This window comes from Rhinoderma darwinii, unplaced genomic scaffold, assembly GCF_050947455.1.
Source record: "Rhinoderma darwinii isolate aRhiDar2 unplaced genomic scaffold, aRhiDar2.hap1 Scaffold_554, whole genome shotgun sequence".
NCBI lineage: Eukaryota > Metazoa > Chordata > Amphibia > Anura > Rhinodermatidae > Rhinoderma > Rhinoderma darwinii.
Window position 1 is genome coordinate 99,472 of NW_027464105.1, and position 13,866 is coordinate 113,337.

Here is a 13,866-nt window from a genome sequence, read left to right on the forward strand (position 1 = left end):
ACAAAAAAAAAAAATTTGTAGTAATAGTTCCATGCAAACATTTTCTAGAAGGTTTATCATTTACACAAGTTTTTAGAGTTCTGCTCCTCTAATCGGCTTAACAAATTTCAACCTGTTTTGGCGGTATTAGCCCTGCCTGCAATCTTAAGCTTTGGAAGACAATAAGGGTCATTTACAAAAACACCCAACGAGGATGGGATTTGAACCCATGCATGCAGAGCACAATGGATTAGCAGTCTATCGCCTTAACCACTCGGCCACCTCGTCAACTTATTTTCATTTTTTTTCTTTGGTTAGTTTCCAGCTGTTTTATAACCAAACCTGATCCCTAAAAAGTGTTTTACAAATTTTGAGAAGTGTCAGTAATATGTATTCTAAATTTATTTTCCCTTATTTAAAATCAAATCTTTTCTTGTTTATAAAAATGTCATTAAATGGCATGCAAAAACTAGATGAGTGTATATATAGGTCTACTAGAACACATCTACAAAAAAAACCATTTGTAGTAATAGTTCCATGCAAACATTTTCTAGAAGGTTTATCATTTACACAAGTTTTTAGAGTTCTGCTCCTCTAATCGGCTTAACAAATTTCAACCTGTTTTGGCAGTATTAGCCCTGCCTGCAATCTTGGGCTTTGGAAGACAATAAGGGTCATTTACAAAAACACCCGACGAGGATGGGATTTGAACCCATGCATGCAGAGCACAATGGATTAGCAGTCCATCGCCTTAACCACTCGGCCACCTCGTCAACTTATTTTCATTTTTTTTCTTTGGTTAGTTTCCAGCTGTTTTATAACCAAACCTGATCCCTAAAAAGTGTTTTACAAATTTTGAGAAGTGTCAGTAATATGTATTCTAAATTTATTTTCCCTTATTTAAAATCAAATCTTTTCTTGTTTATAAAAATGTCATTAAATGGCATGCAAAAACTAGATGAGTGTATATATAGGTCTACTAGAACACATCTACAAAAAAAAACATTTGTAGTAATAGTTCCATGCAAACATTTTCTAGAAGGTTTATCATTTACACAAGTTTTTAGAGTTCTGCTCCTCTAATCGGCTTAACAAATTTCAACCTGTTTTGGCAGTATTAGCCCTGCCTGCAATCTTGGGCTTTGGAAGACAATAAGGGTCATTTACAAAAACAACCGACGAGGATGGGATTTGAACCCATGCATGCAGAGCACAATGGATTAGCAGTCCATCGCCTTAACCACTTGGCCACCTCGTCAACTTATTTTCATTTTTTTTCTTTGGTTAGTTTCCAGCTGTTTTATAACCAAACCTGATCCCTAAAAAGTGTTTTACAAATTTTGAGAAGTGTCAGTAATATGTATTCAAAATTTATTTTCCCTTATTTAAAATCAAATCTTTTCTTGTTTATAAAAATGTCATTAAATGGCATGCAAAAACTAGATGAGTGTATATATAGGTCTACTAGAACACATCTACAAAAAAAAAAAATTTGTAGTAATAGTTCCATGCAAACATTTTCTAGAAGGTTTATCATTTACACAAGTTTTTAGAGTTCTGCTCCTCTAATCGGCTTAACAAATTTCAACCTGTTTTGGCGGTATTAGCCCTGCCTGCAATCTTAAGCTTTGGAAGACAATAAGGGTCATTTACAAAAACACCCAACGAGGATGGGATTTGAACCCATGCATGCAGAGCACAATGGATTAGCAGTCTATCGCCTTAACCACTCGGCCACCTCGTCAACTTATTTTCATTTTTTTTCTTTGGTTAGTTTCCAGCTGTTTTATAACCAAACCTGATCCCTAAAAAGTGTTTTACAAATTTTGAGAAGTGTCAGTAATATGTATTCTAAATTTATTTTCCCTTATTTAAAATCAAATCTTTTCTTGTTTATAAAAATGTCATTAAATGGCATGCAAAAACTAGATGAGTGTATATATAGGTCTACTAGAACACATCTACAAAAAAAACCATTTGTAGTAATAGTTCCATGCAAACATTTTCTAGAAGGTTTATCATTTACACAAGTTTTTAGAGTTCTGCTCCTCTAATCGGCTTAACAAATTTCAACCTGTTTTGGCAGTATTAGCCCTGCCTGCAATCTTGGGCTTTGGAAGACAATAAGGGTCATTTACAAAAACACCCGACGAGGATGGGATTTGAACCCATGCATGCAGAGCACAATGGATTAGCAGTCCATCGCCTTAACCACTCGGCCACCTCGTCAACTTATTTTCATTTTTTTTCTTTGGTTAGTTTCCAGCTGTTTTATAACCAAACCTGATCCCTAAAAAGTGTTTTACAAATTTTGAGAAGTGTCAGTAATATGTATTCTAAATTTATTTTCCCTTATTTAAAATCAAATCTTTTCTTGTTTATAAAAATGTCATTAAATGGCATGCAAAAACTAGATGAGTGTATATATAGGTCTACTAGAACACATCTACAAAAAAAAACATTTGTAGTAATAGTTCCATGCAAACATTTTCTAGAAGGTTTATCATTTACACAAGTTTTTAGAGTTCTGCTCCTCTAATCGGCTTAACAAATTTCAACCTGTTTTGGCAGTATTAGCCCTGCCTGCAATCTTGGGCTTTGGAAGACAATAAGGGTCATTTACAAAAACACCCAACGAGGATGGGATTTGAACCCACGCATGCAGAGCACAATGGATTAGCAATCTATCGCCTTAACCACTCGGCCACCTCGTCAACTTATTTTCATTTTTTTTCTTTGGTTAGTTTCCAGCTGTTTTATAACCAAACCTGATCCCTAAAAAGTGTTTTACAAATTTTGAGAAGTGTCAGTAATATGTATTCTAAATTTATTTTCCCTTATTTAAAATCAAATCTTTTCTTGTTTATAAAAATTTCATTAAATGGCATGCAAAAACTAGATGAGTGTATATATAGGTCTACTAGAACACATCTACAAAAAAAAAACATTTGTAGTAATAGTTCCATGCAAACATTTTCTAGAAGGTTTATCATTTACACAAGTTTTTAGAGTTCTGCTCCTCTAATCGGCTTAACAAATTTCAACCTGTTTTGGCAGTATTAGCCCTGCCTGCAATCTTGGGCTTTGGAAGACAATAAGGGTCATTTACAAAAACACCCGACGAGGATGGGATTTGAACCCATGCATGCAGAGCACAATGGATTAGCAGTCCATCGCCTTAACCACTCGGCCACCTCGTCAACTTATTTTCATTTTTTTTCTTTGGTTAGTTTCCAGCTGTTTTATAACCAAACCTGATCCCTAAAAAGTGTTTTACAAATTTTGAGAAGTGTCAGTAATATGTATTCTAAATTTATTTTCCCTTATTTAAAATCAAATCTTTTCTTGTTTATAAAAATGTCATTAAATGGCATGCAAAAACTAGATGAGTGTATATATAGGTCTACTAGAACACATCTACAAAAAAAAACATTTGTAGTAATAGTTCCATGCAAACATTTTCTAGAAGGTTTATCATTTACACAAGTTTTTAGAGTTCTGCTCCTCTAATCGGCTTAACAAATTTCAACCTGTTTTGGCAGTATTAGCCCTGCCTGCAATCTTGGGCTTTGGAAGACAATAAGGGTCATTTACAAAAACACCCAACGAGGATGGGATTTGAACCCACGCATGCAGAGCACAATGGATTAGCAATCTATCGCCTTAACCACTCGGCCACCTCGTCAACTTATTTTCATTTTTTTTCTTTGGTTAGTTTCCAGCTGTTTTATAACCAAACCTGATCCCTAAAAAGTGTTTTACAAATTTTGAGAAGTGTCAGTAATATGTATTCTAAATTTATTTTCCCTTATTTAAAATCAAATCTTTTCTTGTTTATAAAAATGTCATTAAATGGCATGCAAAAACTAGATGAGTGTATATATAGGTCTACTAGAACACATCTACAAAAAAAAAACATTTGTAGTAATAGTTCCATGCAAACATTTTCTAGAAGGTTTATCATTTACACAAGTTTTTAGAGTTCTGCTCCTCTAATCGGCTTAACAAATTTCAACCTGTTTTGGCAGTATTAGCCAAATAAATAAGTTCTTGGGCTTTGGAAGACAATAAGGGTCATTTACAAAAACACCCGACGAGGATGGGATTTGAACCCATGCATGCAGAGCACAATGGATTAGAATAGTTCCATGCAAACATTTTCTAGAAGGTTTATCATTTACACAAGTTTTTAGAGTTCTGCTCCTCTAATCGGCTTAACATATTTCAACCTGTTTTGGCAGTATTAGCCCTGCCTGCAATCTTGGGCTTCGGAAGACAATAAGGGTCATTTACAAAAACACCCAACGAGGATGGGATTTGAACCCACGCATGCAGAGCACAATGGATTAGCAATCTATCGCCTTAACCACTCGGCCACCTCGTCAACTTATTTTCATTTTTTTTCTTTGGTTAGTTTCCAGCTGTTTTATAACCAAACCTGATCCCTAAAAAGTGTTGTACAAATTTTGAGAAGTGTCAGTAATATGTATTCTAAATTTATTTTCCCTTATTTAAAATCAAATCTTTTCTTGTTTATAAAAATGTCATTAAATGGCATGCAAAAACTAGATGAGTGTATATATAGGTCTACTAGAACACATCTACAAAAAAAATATTTGTAGTAATAGTTCCATGCAAACATTTTCTAGAAGGTTTATCATTTACACAAGTTTTTAGAGTTCTGCTCCTCTAATCGGCTTAACAAATTTCAACCTGTTTTGGCAGTATTAGCCCTGCCTGCAATCTTGGGCTTCGGAAGACAATAAGGGTCATTTACAAAAACACCCAACGAGGATGGGATTTGAACCCACGCATGCAGAGCACAATGGATTAGCAATCTATCGCCTTAACCACTCGGCCACCTCGTCAACTTATTTTCATTTTTTTTCTTTGGTTAGTTTCCAGCTGTTTTATAACCAAACCTGATCCCTAAAAAGTGTTTTACAAATTTTGAGAAGTGTCAGTAATATGTATTCTAAATTTATTTTCCCTTATTTAAAATCAAATCTTTTCTTGTTTATAAAAATTTCATTAAATGGCATGCAAAAACTAGATGAGTGTATATATAGGTCTACTAGAACACATCTACAAAAAAAAAACATTTGTAGTAATAGTTCCATGCAAACATTTTCTAGAAGGTTTATCATTTACACAAGTTTTTAGAGTTCTGCTCCTCTAATCGGCTTAACAAATTTCAACCTGTTTTGGCAGTATTAGCCCTGCCTGCAATCTTGGGCTTTGGAAGACAATAAGGGTCATTTACAAAAACACCCGACGAGGATGGGATTTGAACCCATGCATGCAGAGCACAATGGATTAGCAGTCCATCGCCTTAACCACTCGGCCACCTCGTCAACTTATTTTCATTTTTTTTCTTTGGTTAGTTTCCAGCTGTTTTATAACCAAACCTGATCCCTAAAAAGTGTTTTACAAATTTTGAGAAGTGTCAGTAATATGTATTCTAAATTTATTTTCCCTTATTTAAAATCAAATCTTTTCTTGTTTATAAAAATGTCATTAAATGGCATGCAAAAACTAGATGAGTGTATATATAGGTCTACTAGAACACATCTACAAAAAAAAACATTTGTAGTAATAGTTCCATGCAAACATTTTCTAGAAGGTTTATCATTTACACAAGTTTTTAGAGTTCTGCTCCTCTAATCGGCTTAACAAATTTCAACCTGTTTTGGCAGTATTAGCCCTGCCTGCAATCTTGGGCTTTGGAAGACAATAAGGGTCATTTACAAAAACACCCGACGAGGATGGGATTTGAACCCATGCATGCAGAGCACAATGGATTAGCAGTCCATCGCCTTAACCACTCGGCCACCTCGTCAACTTATTTTCATTTTTTTTCTTTGGTTAGTTTCCAGCTGTTTTATAACCAAACCTGATCCCTAAAAAGTGTTTTACAAATTTTGAGAAGTGTCAGTAATATGTATTCTAAATTTTTTTTCCCTTATTTAAAATCAAATCTTTTCTTGTTTATAAAAATGTCATTAAATGGCATGCAAAAACTAGATGAGTGTATATATAGGTCTACTAGAACACATCTACAAAAAAAAAACATTTGTAGTAATAGTTCCATGCAAACATTTTCTAGAAGGTTTATCATTTACACAAGTTTTTAGAGTTCTGCTCCTCTAATCGGCTTAACAAATTTCAACCTGTTTTGGCAGTATTAGCCAAATAAATAAGTTCTTGGGCTTTGGAAGACAATAAGGGTCATTTACAAAAACACCCGACGAGGATGGGATTTGAACCCATGCATGCAGAGCACAATGGATTAGAATAGTTCCATGCAAACATTTTCTAGAAGGTTTATCATTTACACAAGTTTTTAGAGTTCTGCTCCTCTAATCGGCTTAACAAATTTCAACCTGTTTTGGCAGTATTAGCCCTGCCTGCAATCTTGGGCTTCGGAAGACAATAAGGGTCATTTACAAAAACACCCAACGAGGATGGGATTTGAACCCACGCATGCAGAGCACAATGGATTAGCAATCTATCGCCTTAACCACTCGGCCACCTCGTCAACTTATTTTCATTTTTTTTCTTTGGTTAGTTTCCAGCTGTTTTATAACCAAACCTGATCCCTAAAAAGTGTTGTACAAATTTTGAGAAGTGTCAGTAATATGTATTCTAAATTTATTTTCCCTTATTTAAAATCAAATCTTTTCTTGTTTATAAAAATGTCATTAAATGGCATGCAAAAACTAGATGAGTGTATATATAGGTCTACTAGAACACATCTACAAAAAAAATATTTGTAGTAATAGTTCCATGCAAACATTTTCTAGAAGGTTTATCATTTACACAAGTTTTTAGAGTTCTGCTCCTCTAATCGGCTTAACAAATTTCAACCTGTTTTGGCAGTATTAGCCCTGCCTGCAATCTTGGGCTTCGGAAGACAATAAGGGTCATTTACAAAAACACCCAACGAGGATGGGATTTGAACCCATGCATGCAGAGCACAATGGATTCGCAGTCCATCGCCTTACCCACTCGGCCACCTCGTCAACTTATTTTCATTTTTTTTCTTTGGTTAGTTTCCAGCTGTTTTATAACCAAACCTGATCCCTAAAAAGTGTTTTACAAATTTTGAGAAGTGTCAGTAATATGTATTCAAAATTTATTTTCCCTTATTTAAAATCAAATCTTTTCTTGTTTATAAAAATGTCATTAAATGGCATGCAAAAACTAGATGAGTGTATATATAGGTCTACTAGAACACATCTACAAAAAAAAACATTTGTAGTAATAGTTCCATGCAAACATTTTCTAGAAGGTTTATCATTTACACAAGTTTTTAGAGTTCTGCTCCTCTAATCGGCTTAACAAATTTCTACCTGTTTTGGCAGTATTAGCCCTGCCTGCAATCTTGGGCTTTGGAAGACGAAGACAATAAGGGTCATTTACAAAAACACCCGTCAAGGATGGGATTTGAACCCATGCATGCAGAGCACAATGGATTAGCAGTCCATCGCCTTAACCACTCGGCCACCTCGTCAACTTATTTTCATTTTTTTTCTTTAGTTAGTTTCCAGCTGTTTTATAACCAAACATGATCCCTAAAAAGTGTTTTACAAATTTTGAGAAGTGTCAGTAATATGTATTCTAAATTTTTTTTCCCTTATTTAAAATCAAATCTTTTCTTGTTTATAAAAATGTCATTAAATGGCATGCAAGAACTAGATGATTGTATATATAGGTCTACTAGAACACATCTACAAAAAAAAACATTTGTAGTAATAGTTCCATGCAAACATTTTCTAGAAGGTTTATCATTTACACAAGTTTTTAGAGTTCTGCTCCTCTAATCGGCTTAACAAATTTCAACTTGTTTTGGCAGTATTAGCCCTGCCTGCAATCTTAAGCTTTGGAAGACAATAAGGGTCATTTACAAAAACACCCAACGAGGATGGGATTTGAACCCATGCATGCAGAGCACAATGGATTAGCAGTCTATCGCCTTAACCACTCGGCCACCTCGTCAACTTATTTTCATTTTTTTTCTTTGGTTAGTTTCCAGCTGTTTTATAACCAAACCTGATCCCTAAAAAGTGTTTTACAAATTTTGAGAAGTGTCAGTAATATGTATTCAAAATTTATTTTCCCTTATTTAAAATCAAATCTTTTCTTGTTTATAAAAATGTCATTAAATGGCATGCAAAAACTAGATGAGTGTATATATAGGTCTACTAGAACACATCTACAAAAAAAAACATTTGTAGTAATAGTTCCATGCAAACATTTTCTAGAAGGTTTATCATTTACACAAGTTTTTAGAGTTCTGCTCCTCTAATCGGCTTAACAAATTTCTACCTGTTTTGGCAGTATTAGCCCTGCCTGCAATCTTGGGCTTTGGAAGACAATAAGGGTCATTTACAAAAACACCCGTCAAGGATGGGATTTGAACCCATGCATGCAGAGCACAATGGATTAGCAGTCCATCGCCTTAACCACTCGGCCACCTCGTCAACTTATTTTCATTTTTTTTATTTGGTTAGTTTCCAGCTGTTTTATAACCAAACCTGATCCCTAAAAAGTGTTTTACAAATTTTGAGAAGTGTCAGTAATATGTATTCAAAATTTTTTTTCCCTTATTTAAAATCAAATCTTTTCTTGTTTATAAAAATGTCATTAAATGGCATGCAAGAACTAGATGATTGTATATATAGGTCTACTAGAACACATCTACAAAAAACAAACATTTGTAGTAATAGTTCCATGCAAACATTTTCTAGAAGGTTTATCATTTACACAAGTTTTTAGAGTTCTGCTCCTCTAATCGGCTTAACAAATTTCAACCTGTTTTGGCAGTATTAGCCCTGCCTGCAATCTTGGGCTTTGGAAGACAATAAGGGTCATTTACAAAAACACCCAACGAGGATGGGATTTGAACCCATGCATGCAGAGCACAATGGATTAGCAGTCTATCGCCTTAACCACTCGGCCACCTCGTCAACTTATTTTCTTTTTTTTCTTTGGTTAGTTTCCAGCTGTTTTATAACCAAACCTGATCCCTAAAAAGTGTTTTACAAATTTTGAGAAGTGTCAGTAATATGTATTCTAAATTTATTTTCCCTTATTTAAAATCAAATCTTTTCTTGTTTATAAAAATGTCATTAAATGGCATGCAAGAACTAGATGAGTGTATATATAGGTCTACTAGAACACATCTACAAAAAAAAACATTTGTAGTAATAGTTCCATGCAAACATTTTCTAGAAGGTTTATCATTTACACAAGTTTTTAGAGTTCTGCTCCTCTAATCGGCTTAACAAATTTCAACCTGTTTTGGCAGTATTAGCCCTGCCTGCAATCTTGGGCTTTGGAAGACAATAATGGTCATTTACAAAAACACCCGACGAGGATGGGATTTGAACCCATGCATGCAGAGCACAATGGATTAGCAGTCTATCGCCTTAACCACTCGGCCACCTCGTCAACTTATTTTCATTTTTTTTCTTTGGTTAGTTTCCAGCTGTTTTATAACCAAACCTGATCCCTAAAAAGTGTTTTACAAATTTTGAGAAGTGTCAGTAATATGTATTCAAAATTTATTTTCCCTTATTTAAAATCAAATCTTTTCTTGTTTATAAAAATGTCATTAAATGGCATGCAAAAACTAGATGAGTGTATATATAGGTCTACTAGAACACATCTACAAAAAAAAACATTTGTAGTAATAGTTCCATGCAAACATTTTCTAGAAGGTTTATCATTTACACAAGTTTTTAGAGTTCTGCTCCTCTAATCGGCTTAACAAATTTCTACCTGTTTTGGCAGTATTAGCCCTGCCTGCAATCTTGGGCTTTGGAAGACAATAAGGGTCATTTCCAAAAACACCCGACGAGGATGGGATTTGAACCCATGCATGCAGAGCACAATGGATTAGCGGTCCATCGCCTTAACCACTCGGCCACCTCGTCAACTTATTTTCATTTTTTTTTCTTTGGTTAGTTTCCAGCTGTTTTATAACCAAACCTGATCCCTAAAAAGTGTTTTACAAATTTTGAGAAGTGTCAGTAATATGTATTCTAAATTTATTTTCCCTTATTTAAAATCAAATCTTTTCTTGTTTATAAAAATGTCATTAAATGGCATGCAAGAACTAGATGAGTGTATATATAGGTCTACTAGAACACATCTACAAAAAAAACATTTGTAGTAATAGTTCCATGCAAACATTTTCTAGAAGGTTTATCATTTACACAAGTTTTTAGAGTTCTGCTCCTCTAATCGGCTTAACAAATTTCAACCTGTTTTGGCAGTATTAGCCCTGCCTGCAATCTTGGGCTTTGGAAGACAATAAGGGTCATTTACAAAAACACCCGACGAGGATGGGATGCAGAGCACAATGGATTAGCAGTCCATCGCCTTAACCACTCGGCCACCTCGTCAACTTATTTTCATTTTTTTCTTTGGTTAGTTTCCAGCTATTTTATAACCAAACCTGATCCCTAAAAAGTGTTTTACAAATTTTGAGAAGTGTCAGTAATATGTATTCTAAATTTATTTTCCCTTATTTAAAATCAAATCTTTTCTTGTTTATAAAAATGTCATTAAATGGCATGCAAGAACTAGATGAGTGTATATATAGGTCTACTAGAACACATCTACAAAAAAAACATTTGTAGTAATAGTTCCATGCAAACATTTTCTAGAAGGTTTATCATTTACACAAGTTTTTAGAGTTCTGCTCCTCTAATCGGCTTAACAAATTTCAACCTGTTTTGGCAGTATTAGCCCTGCCTGCAATCTTGGGCTTTGGAAGACAATAAGGGTCATTTACAAAAACACCCGACGAGGATGGGATTTGAACCCATGCATGCAGAGCACAATGGATTAGCTGTCCATCGCCTTAACCACTTGGCCACCTCGTCAACTTATTTTCATTTTTTTTTTCTTTGGTTAGTTTCCAGCTGTTTTATAACCAAACCTGATCCCTAAAAAGTGTTTTACAAATTTTGAGAAGTGTCAGTAATATGTATTCTAAATTTATTTTCCCTTATTTAAAATCAAATCTTTTCTTGTTTATAAAAATGTCATTAAATGGCATGCAAGAACTAGATGAGTGTATATATAGGTCTACTAGAACACATCTACAAAAAAAACATTTGTAGTAATAGTTCCATGCAAACATTTTCTAGAAGGTTTATCATTTACACAAGTTTTTAGAGTTCTGCTCCTCTAATCGGCTTAACAAATTTCAACCTGTTTTGGCAGTATTAGCCCTGCCTGCAATCTTGGGCTTTGGAAGACAATAAGGGTCATTTCCAAAAACACCCGACGAGGATGGGATTTGAACCCATGCATGCAGAGCACAATGGATTAGCAGTCCATCGCCTTAACCACTCGGCCACCTCGTCAACTTATTTTCATTTTTTCTTTGGTTAGTTTCCAGCTGTTTTATAACCAAACCTGATCCCTAAAAAGTGTTTTACAAATTTTGAGAAGTGTCAGTAATATGTATTCTAAATTTATTTTCCCTTATTTAAAATCAAATATTTTCTTGTTTATAAAAATGTCATTAAATGGCATGCAAGAACTAGATGAGTGTATATATACGTCTACTAGAACACATCTACAAAAAAAAACATTTGTAGTAATCGTTCCATGCAAACATTTTCTAGAAGGTTTATCATTTACACAAGTTTTTAGAGTTCTGCTCCTCTAATCGGCTTAACAAATTTCAACCTGTTTTGGCAGTATTAGCCCTGCCTGCAATCTTGGGCTTTGGAAGACAATAAGGGTCATTTACAAAAACACCCAACGAGGATGGGATTTGAACCCATGCATGCAGAGCACAATGGATTAGCAGTCCATCGCCTTAACCACTCGGCCACCTCGTCAACTTATTTTCATTTTTTTTCTTTGGTTAGTTTCCAGCTGTTTTATAACCAAACCTGATCCCTAAAAAGTGTTTTACAAATTTTGAGAAGTGTCAGTAATATGTATTCTAAATTTATTTTCCCTTATTTAAAATCAAATCTTTTCTTGTTTATAAAAATGTCATTAAATGGCATGCAAGAACTAGATGAGTGTATATATAGGTCTACTAGAACACATCTACAAAAAAAACATTTGTAGTAATAGTTCCATGCAAACATTTTCTAGAAGGTTTATCATTTACACAAGTTTTTAGAGTTCTGCTCCTCTAATCGGCTTAACAAATTTCAACCTGTTTTGGCAGTATTAGCCCTGCCTGCAATCTTGGGCTTTGGAAGACAATAAGGGTCATTTCCAAAAACACCCGACGAGGATGGGATTTGAACCCATGCATGCAGAGCACAATGGATTAGCAGTCCATCGCCTTAACCACTCGGCCACCTCGTCAACTTATTTTCATTTTTTTTCTTTGGTTAGTTTCCAGCTGTTTTATAACCAAACCTGATCCCTAAAAAGTGTTTTACAAATTTTGAGAAGTGTCAGTAATATGTATTCTAAATTTATTTTCCCTTATTTAAAATCAAATCTTTTCTTGTTTATAAAAATGTCATTAAATGGCATGCAAGAACTAGATGAGTGTATACATAGGTCTACTAGAACACATCTACAAAAAAAAAATATTTGTAGTAATAGTTCCATGCAAACATTTTCTAGAAGGTTTATCATTTACACAAGTTTTTAGAGTTCTGCTCCTCTAATCGGCTTAACAAATTTCAACCTGTTTTGGCAGTATTAGCCCTGCCTGCAATCTTGGGCTTTGGAAGACAATAAGGGTCATTTACAAAAACACCCAACGAGGATGGGATTTGAACCCATGCATGCAGAGCACAATGGATTAGCAGTCTATCGCCTTAACCACTCGGCCACCTCGTCAACTTATTTTCATTTTTTTTCTTTGGTTAGTTTCCAGCTGTTTTATAACCAAACCTGATCCCTAAAAAGTGTTTTACAAATTTTGAGAAGTGTCAGTAATATGTATTCTAAATTTATTTTCCCTTATTTAAAATCAAATATTTTCTTGTTTATAAAAATGTCATTAAATGGCATGCAAGAACTAGATGAGTGTATATATAGGTCTACTAGAACACATCTACAAAAAAAAACATTTGTAGTAATAGTTCCATGCAAACATTTTCTAGAAGGTTTATCATTTACACAAGTTTTTAGAGTTCTGCTCCTCTAATCGGCTTAACAAATTTCAACCTGTTTTGGCAGTATTAGCCCTGCCTGCAATCTTGGGCTTTGGAAGACAATAAGGGTCATTTACAAAAACACCCGACGAGGATGGGATTTGAACCCATGCATGCAGTGCACAATGGATTAGCAGTCCATCGCCTTAACCACTCGGCCACCTCGTCAACTTATTTTCATTTTTTTCTTTGGTTAGTTTCCAGCTGTTTTATAACCAAACCTGATCCCTAAAAAGTGTTTTACAAATTTTGAGAAGTGTCAGTAATATGTATTCTAAATTTATTTTCCCTTATTTAAAATCAAATCTTTTCTTGTTTATAAAAAATGTCATTAAATGGCATGCAAGAACTAGATGAGTGTATATATAGGTCTACTAGAACACATCTACAAAAAAAACATTTGTAGTAATAGTTCCATGCAAACATTTTCTAGAAGGTTTATCATTTACACAAGTTTTTAGAGTTCTGCTCCTCTAATCGGCTTAACAAATTTCAACCTGTTTTGGCAGTATTAGCCCTGCCTGCAATCTTGGGCTTTGGAAGACAATAAGGGTCATTTACAAAAACACCCGACGAGGATGGGATGCAGAGCACAATGGATTAGCAGTCCATCGCCTTAACCACTCGGCCACCTCGTCAACTTATTTTCATTTTTTTCTTTGGTTAGTTTCCAGCTGTTTTATAACCAAACCTGATCCCTAAAAAGTGTTTTACAAATTTTGAGAAGTGTCAGTAATAT

At 34.5% G+C, this 13,866-nt stretch overlaps 20 non-coding genes across 20 annotated transcripts; all 20 read right to left on the bottom strand.

Moving 5' to 3' along the window:
* Window positions 1-185: 185 nt before the first annotated feature.
* Window positions 186-267, bottom strand: TRNAS-GCU (transfer RNA serine (anticodon GCU)). The gene has a single exon. It is a non-coding gene; the product is annotated as a tRNA-Ser (tRNA).
* A 403-nt stretch (window positions 268-670) lies between these two features.
* On the bottom strand, window positions 671-752 carry TRNAS-GCU (transfer RNA serine (anticodon GCU)). Its single transcript has one exon. It is a non-coding gene; the product is annotated as a tRNA-Ser (tRNA).
* Window positions 753-1,155: 403 nt separating this feature from the next.
* TRNAS-GCU (transfer RNA serine (anticodon GCU)) lies at window positions 1,156-1,237 on the bottom strand. Its single transcript has one exon. It is a non-coding gene; the product is annotated as a tRNA-Ser (tRNA).
* Window positions 1,238-1,641: 404 nt separating this feature from the next.
* TRNAS-GCU (transfer RNA serine (anticodon GCU)) lies at window positions 1,642-1,723 on the bottom strand. Its single transcript has one exon. It is a non-coding gene; the product is annotated as a tRNA-Ser (tRNA).
* Window positions 1,724-2,126: 403 nt separating this feature from the next.
* On the bottom strand, window positions 2,127-2,208 carry TRNAS-GCU (transfer RNA serine (anticodon GCU)). Its single transcript has one exon. It is a non-coding gene; the product is annotated as a tRNA-Ser (tRNA).
* Window positions 2,209-3,097: 889 nt separating this feature from the next.
* Window positions 3,098-3,179, bottom strand: TRNAS-GCU (transfer RNA serine (anticodon GCU)). The gene has a single exon. It is a non-coding gene; the product is annotated as a tRNA-Ser (tRNA).
* A 2,072-nt stretch (window positions 3,180-5,251) lies between these two features.
* Window positions 5,252-5,333, bottom strand: TRNAS-GCU (transfer RNA serine (anticodon GCU)). Its single transcript has one exon. It is a non-coding gene; the product is annotated as a tRNA-Ser (tRNA).
* Window positions 5,334-5,736: 403 nt separating this feature from the next.
* TRNAS-GCU (transfer RNA serine (anticodon GCU)) lies at window positions 5,737-5,818 on the bottom strand. The gene has a single exon. It is a non-coding gene; the product is annotated as a tRNA-Ser (tRNA).
* A 1,101-nt stretch (window positions 5,819-6,919) lies between these two features.
* On the bottom strand, window positions 6,920-7,001 carry TRNAR-GCG (transfer RNA arginine (anticodon GCG)). The gene has a single exon. It is a non-coding gene; the product is annotated as a tRNA-Arg (tRNA).
* A 409-nt stretch (window positions 7,002-7,410) lies between these two features.
* Window positions 7,411-7,492, bottom strand: TRNAS-GCU (transfer RNA serine (anticodon GCU)). The gene has a single exon. It is a non-coding gene; the product is annotated as a tRNA-Ser (tRNA).
* A 403-nt stretch (window positions 7,493-7,895) lies between these two features.
* On the bottom strand, window positions 7,896-7,977 carry TRNAS-GCU (transfer RNA serine (anticodon GCU)). The gene has a single exon. It is a non-coding gene; the product is annotated as a tRNA-Ser (tRNA).
* A 403-nt stretch (window positions 7,978-8,380) lies between these two features.
* TRNAS-GCU (transfer RNA serine (anticodon GCU)) lies at window positions 8,381-8,462 on the bottom strand. Its single transcript has one exon. It is a non-coding gene; the product is annotated as a tRNA-Ser (tRNA).
* Window positions 8,463-8,866: 404 nt separating this feature from the next.
* TRNAS-GCU (transfer RNA serine (anticodon GCU)) lies at window positions 8,867-8,948 on the bottom strand. Its single transcript has one exon. It is a non-coding gene; the product is annotated as a tRNA-Ser (tRNA).
* Window positions 8,949-9,350: 402 nt separating this feature from the next.
* On the bottom strand, window positions 9,351-9,432 carry TRNAS-GCU (transfer RNA serine (anticodon GCU)). The gene has a single exon. It is a non-coding gene; the product is annotated as a tRNA-Ser (tRNA).
* Window positions 9,433-9,835: 403 nt separating this feature from the next.
* TRNAS-GCU (transfer RNA serine (anticodon GCU)) lies at window positions 9,836-9,917 on the bottom strand. Its single transcript has one exon. It is a non-coding gene; the product is annotated as a tRNA-Ser (tRNA).
* A 1,358-nt stretch (window positions 9,918-11,275) lies between these two features.
* TRNAS-GCU (transfer RNA serine (anticodon GCU)) lies at window positions 11,276-11,357 on the bottom strand. Its single transcript has one exon. It is a non-coding gene; the product is annotated as a tRNA-Ser (tRNA).
* Window positions 11,358-11,758: 401 nt separating this feature from the next.
* On the bottom strand, window positions 11,759-11,840 carry TRNAS-GCU (transfer RNA serine (anticodon GCU)). Its single transcript has one exon. It is a non-coding gene; the product is annotated as a tRNA-Ser (tRNA).
* Window positions 11,841-12,242: 402 nt separating this feature from the next.
* TRNAS-GCU (transfer RNA serine (anticodon GCU)) lies at window positions 12,243-12,324 on the bottom strand. The gene has a single exon. It is a non-coding gene; the product is annotated as a tRNA-Ser (tRNA).
* Window positions 12,325-12,728: 404 nt separating this feature from the next.
* TRNAS-GCU (transfer RNA serine (anticodon GCU)) lies at window positions 12,729-12,810 on the bottom strand. Its single transcript has one exon. It is a non-coding gene; the product is annotated as a tRNA-Ser (tRNA).
* A 403-nt stretch (window positions 12,811-13,213) lies between these two features.
* TRNAS-GCU (transfer RNA serine (anticodon GCU)) lies at window positions 13,214-13,295 on the bottom strand. The gene has a single exon. It is a non-coding gene; the product is annotated as a tRNA-Ser (tRNA).
* Window positions 13,296-13,866: the final 571 nt, after the last annotated feature.